Source organism: Nannospalax galili, unplaced genomic scaffold, assembly GCF_000622305.1.
Source record: "Nannospalax galili isolate Female #2095 unplaced genomic scaffold, S.galili_v1.0 scaffold150, whole genome shotgun sequence".
In the NCBI taxonomy this organism is placed as follows: domain Eukaryota; kingdom Metazoa; phylum Chordata; class Mammalia; order Rodentia; family Spalacidae; genus Nannospalax; species Nannospalax galili.
Window position 1 is genome coordinate 470,595 of NW_008329320.1, and position 7,899 is coordinate 478,493.

Consider the following 7,899-nt stretch of genomic DNA (forward strand, 5'->3'; position numbering starts at 1 on the left):
TACAAAAGCTCAATAAATTTTTTAATAAAATAATAAAAAGTAAAGGGGAAGAAAGGGTAGATGCAATTTGTATTTTCTTTCCCTACTCTCCAAGCTGGTATTCTGCATAGTGCAATTAACCCCAAAAAGGGGAAAACAATGACCACTTCTCTAGAGGGGAATAAATGAAGGCCCGTCCTCCTGAGGCACCCACAAAAACAAGCTTCTCAGCATCTGAGGCTCACCCACGTGAGCCAGGCTAGGGCTACCATACCAAGTCTTAGATAAAAGCTCACTATAGTGTGTCCTGGATTAGGTGACCCCAGGCTGCCTGGAGGAGCAGCTGACGTGAATGAACGTATTTACTCATTCCAGATCCCATCAGAATCAGCCTTTGTAAAAAATAAATAAAGTGTGTTGGTTTTTGGTGCAGATGGTTAAACAAATCAGGTGGGCTCAAATGAATTCTAGGAATAAGAGGAAATATCAGAGGGCAAGTTGCTGAAGATAGCAAGGGCTGACCTGGAGAACTTTCTGGCACAGCCCCTTGGTAACTGTTTGTGGCTGCTCCAGGGGACTGCCGTGCAAGAGAGTAAGGGAGCAAGACCTGTCTGGCAAAGGGGGAGGTTGGCACAATAGGCCAAAGTCAAGTTGAGCTGCCTTCTGGGAAAGCCCAGAAGAGTTGCTGTCCAGAGAGAGGCTCTGATGGAGCTGATTTGCCCTGATTGACTTGTCTTAGAAGCCTGGACTCCCTGACCTTAAGGCCAAGGTATGGAAATCTTTTCCTCTTACTCTGGAATTCTCATACCTCTTTTCACTGGTGAACAGGGAGACTTCTGATTTGAGATGGAAAATTCTGATCTGGGAGGCAAGAAGCTGCTGACTGTTGTTGCCCCAAAGCAGTGTAACTTTGGACAAGTAACTAAACTACAGGATTCAAGGTTTTTTCTCTGTTATCTGAGGGCCTTGCAGTCATGGATATCATGGACTCTTCTAGATGAAAGGAATCTTAGAAATCTAGCCCAGTTTTGTAAATGAGGAAACTGAGGCTGAGGAGTTAGGAGAGTTGGTCATAGTGGTAAAGCTAATGAAGGACAAGGGCAAGATTTCAGGTGTCTTGATTCCCACCTGGAACCTAATGCCAGTGTTGTGCCCATTTTTTGATGGTATCAGAGTGCCTACATTACCCCTAGGAGGAATCCTCCAAAGCAGTTATTTGCATACTTGTTTCAGAGATAAGCAAACTGGTTTTTCCAAGGTTCTCCAGGGGCTGAATGAGCCAGATCCTTGGTAATTTGATAAGCTCCTGCTGCACACCAGCTGCCCCTACTTACCCTCACACAGTCCTGGCCACAGGCCTCCATGAGCTCCCTCTAGCAGACTTGGCACCAACCCCAGCAGGGGCAAGGATCTGATTCTTGAGCGTAGGCAGGTTCATCACAGGATAAGGAGAGACGAGCAAAAATACTTATTCTAGGCAATGGTAGAGGAAATAATATTCAGCTTCCCAGAGAGAACTGTCCTTCAGTGGATGAAAGAGATTTTTAGCAAGAAGATTCCATAGTCTGATGCCAAAAACTGTCTGAGTGATGGTGGAGTGGAATGCAGCAATGCCCTACCCCAGGTTTAGTGGTAGCTATGTTGGTGCTCTGCAGTGAGAGGTTTATCCTGACTCTCTGCTTCTCTTCCTTCTCTTGCTGTCTTTGGCTTAGAGACCAGGTGCGTCCAAACACAGGAGCCCGAGTAGTACCAGCACTTCCCAGAATCTTGGAGGAAAGTTGCTTCCTCTATGTAAACTGAGGCTTCAGCAAGACATCGATCCCTTCTCTGAGTGACAAAGTTACACCCTCCAGGATGAGCCTGGATCTTAAGTTCCAATCTAGGTGGCTTGGTGTCACCAGCACACTGTGGCTAACTCTCAGGATAAGCTATTTGTCCTTGCTATGGAAATACCACCCAACAGAATTGTGAGCACAGAGAGAGTTTTGAATTTTCTATTTAAAAAAGGATGCAGAAATAAGTGTGCTTAATTTTAAGAAATGTGTGTGGTGTATACATGTGGAGGCCAGGGGTTGACGTCAGTTGTCTTTCTCAATCACGCTCAGCCTTCTTTTTGAGATAAAGTCTCTCACTGAACCTGAAATTCACAAATTCAGCAAAACTAGCTGGTGAGAAAGCCCTAGGGATCTGTCTTTCACCGGCTCCTCAGCACTGGGTACACGCCACACCACTAGCCTGGCCTTTTACATGGGGACTAGGGATCCGAACTACAGTCCTCAAACTTCTGCATCAGGCACTTTACTGACTGAGCCAGCTCTTCAATACTTAAATGAATATTTTATTCATTTAAATATAGACTAAATATCATTTAACACATGTAATAGTATAGTTAGTAATGAAATGTTTCCCTTTCCCACTAAGCCTTTGAAATTCAGAATCCATTTCACACTAACAGTGCCCCTCAATGATACCAGATATTTCTCAAGTAGTCTGCTACCATCCAGGACAGTATGGCATTACAGGGATACATGCTTTGAGTTCTGTAGTACCTAAGTACCTTTTGATAAGATATTTGGTGAGTCTGAGAGCAGCAGCATGGTGGAGAACACTCATCCTGTTTCAGGTGTTCTGAACATAAATGGAGAGCAAAATATAGTAACAATTCCCCTACTGCCATCTGTCCCTCCTCACCACAAGCATCAGCTGGTTGATCTCAAGCAGACATCTGGACTATTCCAGTCCTTTGACATGCCTCCAACTCTAGTTCTCAGCCTCTAAGACACAATTCTTGCCTTCTCCTGGTGTCAGAGTTCCAGTGTTAATTATTAACAACCAAACAAATCCACAGTGAACTGTAGCCAGGTGTTGTTATAGGGCTTCTGCATTTTCTAGAAGTATATCTCCAAGAAGACTTTGTCCCCACTGGGTTCCTCCTCTGGGTCCAGGGCAGAGGGACACACAAACACTGATATTTTATTTTTATTAGAAGAGCTCAAGCCAAAGAACTCAGATAACCCATTTGGAAGTTTTTCTATGAAAGTGAATGTTCCTATTTGACCCTCAACCAAACAAGTGTTTGGGGAGAATAAAATTATACTACCTTAGAGGAAATTGGAGTAGCTTACTGATCTATCATTTATTTAAAGATAATTTCATTCATTGCATGTATTAACTCTAAGGGAGGGTAAACTTTGAGGAGATTCAATTTGCTAGTCACATAGACAGAAACGTGAAATTAACACATCCTGGAATTTAAGGTGGAAGAGATATAGGGCTTTTGTCACCTTTCAGCATGGGTGAGGTATCTGAAGTGAGGAGAAGACCAAGCCTAGAGAGCAGGAATGGTAACTGGCAGCTCGGCTTGTCTGCTACCCAAGGAGAGTTGGACGCCAAAAGATGCTTCATGATGTCCAAGAATTGTTTCTCTAAACTCTTTCTAGTAGTTCTTTGAAATTTTGTTTGTGTGAAACAAAACTTCCTTGTTGATTTAATGCAGAGACGGGCTTAGGCCTAAGTCATGCCAAAATATCATCATTCAAAACTAGAAACACTTTCATTTACTGAGTATTTACTATCTGTGTGACCTGGCAACCTTAACAACCACCCATTTCCTCAAGTGCCAAAATCAAATGACTTGTCTCATGGGACCTTGCATTAGTTGGAAGACTGAGTAACATGAAAAGTGTTTGGAACTCCATTACACTTTGTCACCTACAGCCTTGCTAAGTTATGCCTTTGGCCAAGTAGAAACATGGCCTGAAGAAGGAGAGGTTTGGGCAGATTTATAGGTCTACACAAGCTGAGGGCCTATGTGATGTGATAGGTACCAGGACTATGCCAGATTTGATCATCCTACTCCTCCAGGATTGTCTATTTGTTTTTGTCTTCTAACTTAAATTCCTTCTGGAGGAAAAACTTTTAATCAACTAATAAGTATTATCAGGAATTCTATGTTGTCATTGGCATTTAAAAAGAGCTAAGTCTTACAGGTAAGGACACACACACAAAGCCAAGTTTCTGATACTTTAAAACTCAGCCCATATGTAAAAATGGCCATTTGACATAGTCTAGTCTTGCACATTCTAAAGTGATTTTTCTGGGTTTTTTTTTTTAAAAAAAAAAAACAATAAATTTAAGTCAATTGAGTTCTGCTCTCTTTCAGTTAGGAAAAAATATTTTGAAAACTCCTAAGCTCTGAGTGAGTGACTTGTAAAAAGACTTGGGGATGTGCTTTAAAAACCATGCTGCTTGCTATTTACTGAGACTCCTTAGCCCATAACCCTGAGACTGCACTGCTCCACTCAGTACTAGGCTATGAACCTAAAGCAAACTTACTGCATGCTCACAAGCATGTCAGTGGCCCACCGCAGGTGAACTAGGACAGGTCCAGGATTTCTCTGTGGCCCTTCTTCGCGTAAGAACTAAAGGGGGAACCTGGATCCTGGATCCTGGATCCTGGAGATTCTATTTCATGTCCTGAAAGTCTTTAAATTAAATGAAGCAAAAATGATCATCTCCTCTAGAGGGAGACCTGGGCCTGGGATCAGGATTCACTCTCTGGTCGATGGAGGCATATTCTGGGCCTGTGCGTCTTTCCAGAGGGCCTGAAGTTTAAGGTAAAGAGCTCTTTACCCAGTTCTGTAATGTACCTTTAACAAGGCACATTGGCAACTCAGAATGTGTCCAGGGGAAGATGACAAGGAGACAGATCTGAGGAACCCAGACAATGCGAGAGAAAATTAGGATGTTTTCCCAGGGGAGCAAAATGTTTGTCTATTCTTTAAAAGACTTCCCTATAGACCCAAGGGAAGGAAGAATCTTCAGTGTTCCAAATGATAAAAGTAGGAACGAGGGAGTTAGGTGGCTCAGTGGGTAAAGGCACTTGCTGCCAAGCCTGATGACCTGACTTTGATCCCTGGGACCCACATGGTGGAAGGAGAGAACCACCTCCCACAAATTGGCCTCTGATCTCCACATGCATACCAACACACAGACACACAGACACACAGACACACAGACACACACACACACACACACACACACAAATGTAATGAAAAAAAGTTTAAGTAGGAACAGGGAAAGACTACAGGGAGATTTTTCTGTCCCTTAATGCTGCCTGCAGGGATTCACACTCTGTAAGGTGCTGCCTTTCTTGGCATATGATGTGTCCATGCAGTAGCTGAGGAAAAGAAAGTGTAGTAGAGAGTAAAGAATCTGTCAGGTTCTCGCCGACTATGAGGATGGCTTTGTGTTATTTTAAGTGGGGGAACCAAACAGAGTGGGTTTACAGTCCGTATTTTCTTTCTATAAAGTATAATTCCCTACATTAGCAATCTCACTTATAAAAAAGCTTTTGAGAAATAGGAAAGCTGAGTAGGTTGTGAGGAGGCTGCAGAATATTATATCCGTACTTTTTGAGACGCCAATGACTTGCAAGAGACAGAGCATGGGTTGCAGAGGCTCTAAGCCCAGAGGATTCAAATCCTGCCTCTGCTCTTAGGGTCCATGACTGTGGACCAGTTAGTTTACTTATGACTCTGCTGGAGATAGAAATGATAGTGTTCGCCTCCTGCTTTTATCACTAATTTGCAATCAGATAACGCACTCATGTCTGACATCTAATGCACACTTAGTAAATGCTGGTGATGAATCTTATACAATTATAGAGAAACAAGTATTATTTCTTAAGTCAATGATAGAATTCTAGGGGCACCAGCTTGCAACCAAGAGGACATAGTTATCTTAATTTATTATCTAATAAAAAGGAGGCTGCATTTTTTTGTTATGATGGCTATTTAGGATACAATTCAAAAGTGATGAGCCCCATTGGTTGAGTGAATGGCATCTCTCCCTATGGTGTAAAGGAAAGCTAACCAAATCCAGTGGAATTTTTAGCCATGAAGCTCAATGTGACTGTCATGACTTCTTCTCCAAGAGAAACCAAGGTCAAGGTTTCATGTAGAGGCTCTGCTGCCCCGATGTTTGCAATGCAGTGACATCTGGTTAACAGCCTCAATAACCCTACCCTGAATGTTTTTTTCCTCATCACAAGACACACCTATGTGACCAGGGGGAAAAGAGAAAAAGAAAAGGTCCAAATTTCTCTTCTTGGGTGCTGCTCGTTTGCTCTGAGGAGGCCTGTGGGGGTCTCCGAGCCATTTATTCCCCATTTGCCTCTTTGGCTTTCCCAGACTATGGATTCTTTGCAGCTTTCGGCTAATGAAAGAGAAAGGGAGAAAGGCAGATACTGTCCCTCTCAACACTTATCCTCCAGGTCTGCAGATCCTGACTGTTCCTTTATCTAAATGAACTAAATCACTGGGGAGGCCGCAGTGACCCCCTGCTGTGAAGCAGCGTGTTTTCCGTCCTGGAAGTCACACTGTGAAATAAGGCAGATCAACCGCGTATAGCGGAGCGAGCTTGTTTTTCATCCTCAGTCAACACAATGACACTACAAACAACTGCAGATGGTCTCTTTGGAGCAATGATGCCAAGAATGAGCAATTAAATTGATTTCTTTCATGTTAGATTGTCTATAAAACCAACATTATTTAAAAATACTAGGAACTATATGCTTTGCTAGAGTGCTCCAGGGTAGGAATGAGCATATCCACATATACCTATGGCCCAGGACTCATCCCACTGGTATACTGATTCTAATCTGAAGATTTTGAGTACGCTTGAAATATGGGCTGGGATCTACAAGTGTGGGATGGAAGTTGTTACTTGTGATTGTCTTTCTCTCGATTGCTGCTTTCTCTGTTATTTTTCTTCTTTTATTGCTTATGACACTAGTAATTAAACCTATCTGAATAGAAATCTATGGGCGATGTAGAGCATTGTCCAGCTGTGCAGAGGGAAAGACTGTTTCTGTTGATGATAAACTTGAAAAGGTCAATTGCCTATGGCTAGTTTCCTTAGATCAACAGTTTTAACTTGTTCTGTAATTGACCTGGCACCTTCAGAAGCAACAGCAATGCTCAGCAAATTATCTTCACAAAAGATTCATTTGTCTGAAATATTTTGCATACTGATCTGTAGAGAATACCCACAAAGGCCCTTGGCAAGTTATCACGGACCCATATATAAGTCTCTCTCAGGTAGAAAAGATCCCAAAATTCAATGAGCAACAGTGGAGTGTGAGCCTAATGTAGTGGATATCCTGGACCACGTGTGTTCATTTGTCAGCTCTGCCTAACAGTTTGAGATCTTAAAACACCTCTCAGGACTACTTCCTAGATGCTTTCCAGACAAACCTACAGAAACGAATTTGTATTGACAAAGCAAGGGGAGGAGCATTCAGAAAGAGCTTCCTTTAACACACGTGTAGTCTGTGTGGTTGCCTTGGGTCTTCTAATTTTTTTCTGCTAAATAGAACTTTAGAATCTAGTCCCATTAATCATAAAAAAGGGAAATTACTGGGTCAAATTATTTCAGCCTCCTCATTCTTCCTTCTTCACAAAGAATTGTGCTTAATCAATAATGAGATCTAAGATTAGGAGAATTGGATAGTGAAAATTGGTGTTATTAAATATATTAAGGGTTGAAGAAGGACTCAGAAAAATAGGTCTGAATGGCAGCATCTGCCTAGAAATGTTTCTGGATGTAATTATATATTAAATCATTTGAAATGAATATAAGCACACAGAAGCTCTCCTTCCAATCTTGCTGAAACCAGGAGTGCCAAATGGTTCTCTCATTGTTCCTCTGCCTGCTGGAAGGTGTGGCTCATCATTCTATCAGACACAATGATAGCCAACCTCTCATACCTAATTAATGTAAAACAATGGCTGCAATTATTAAGTATGACTTTGACAAGTTTTTGCTCCTAATGTGATCACTCTTGGGTAAATAAATAGATTGGCCAATGGAATTTCAATGTAAAGTTTGTCAATAGAGGTTAGCTGGTTACCAGATATC

At 42.1% G+C, this 7,899-nt stretch overlaps 1 protein-coding gene across 5 annotated transcripts in view; it reads left to right on the forward strand.

Annotated features, from left to right (window-relative positions):
• The window catches only part of Prlr (prolactin receptor), a 228,739-nt gene that overhangs the window by 47,969 nt on the left and 172,871 nt on the right, over nt 1-7,899 (forward strand). For 2 of the 5 annotated variants that reach the window (XM_029564606.1, XM_029564609.1), the window contains exon 1: nt 485-748. The exons of 1 other annotated variant lie outside the window; for it this stretch is intronic. The gene's annotated coding sequence lies outside the window, so the exon portion shown is untranslated. Of the gene's footprint in view, nt 1-483; nt 749-7,899 lie in introns of those variants that run through there. 2 more of the 5 variants (XM_029564611.1, XM_029564612.1) reach the window with 2 other exon arrangements.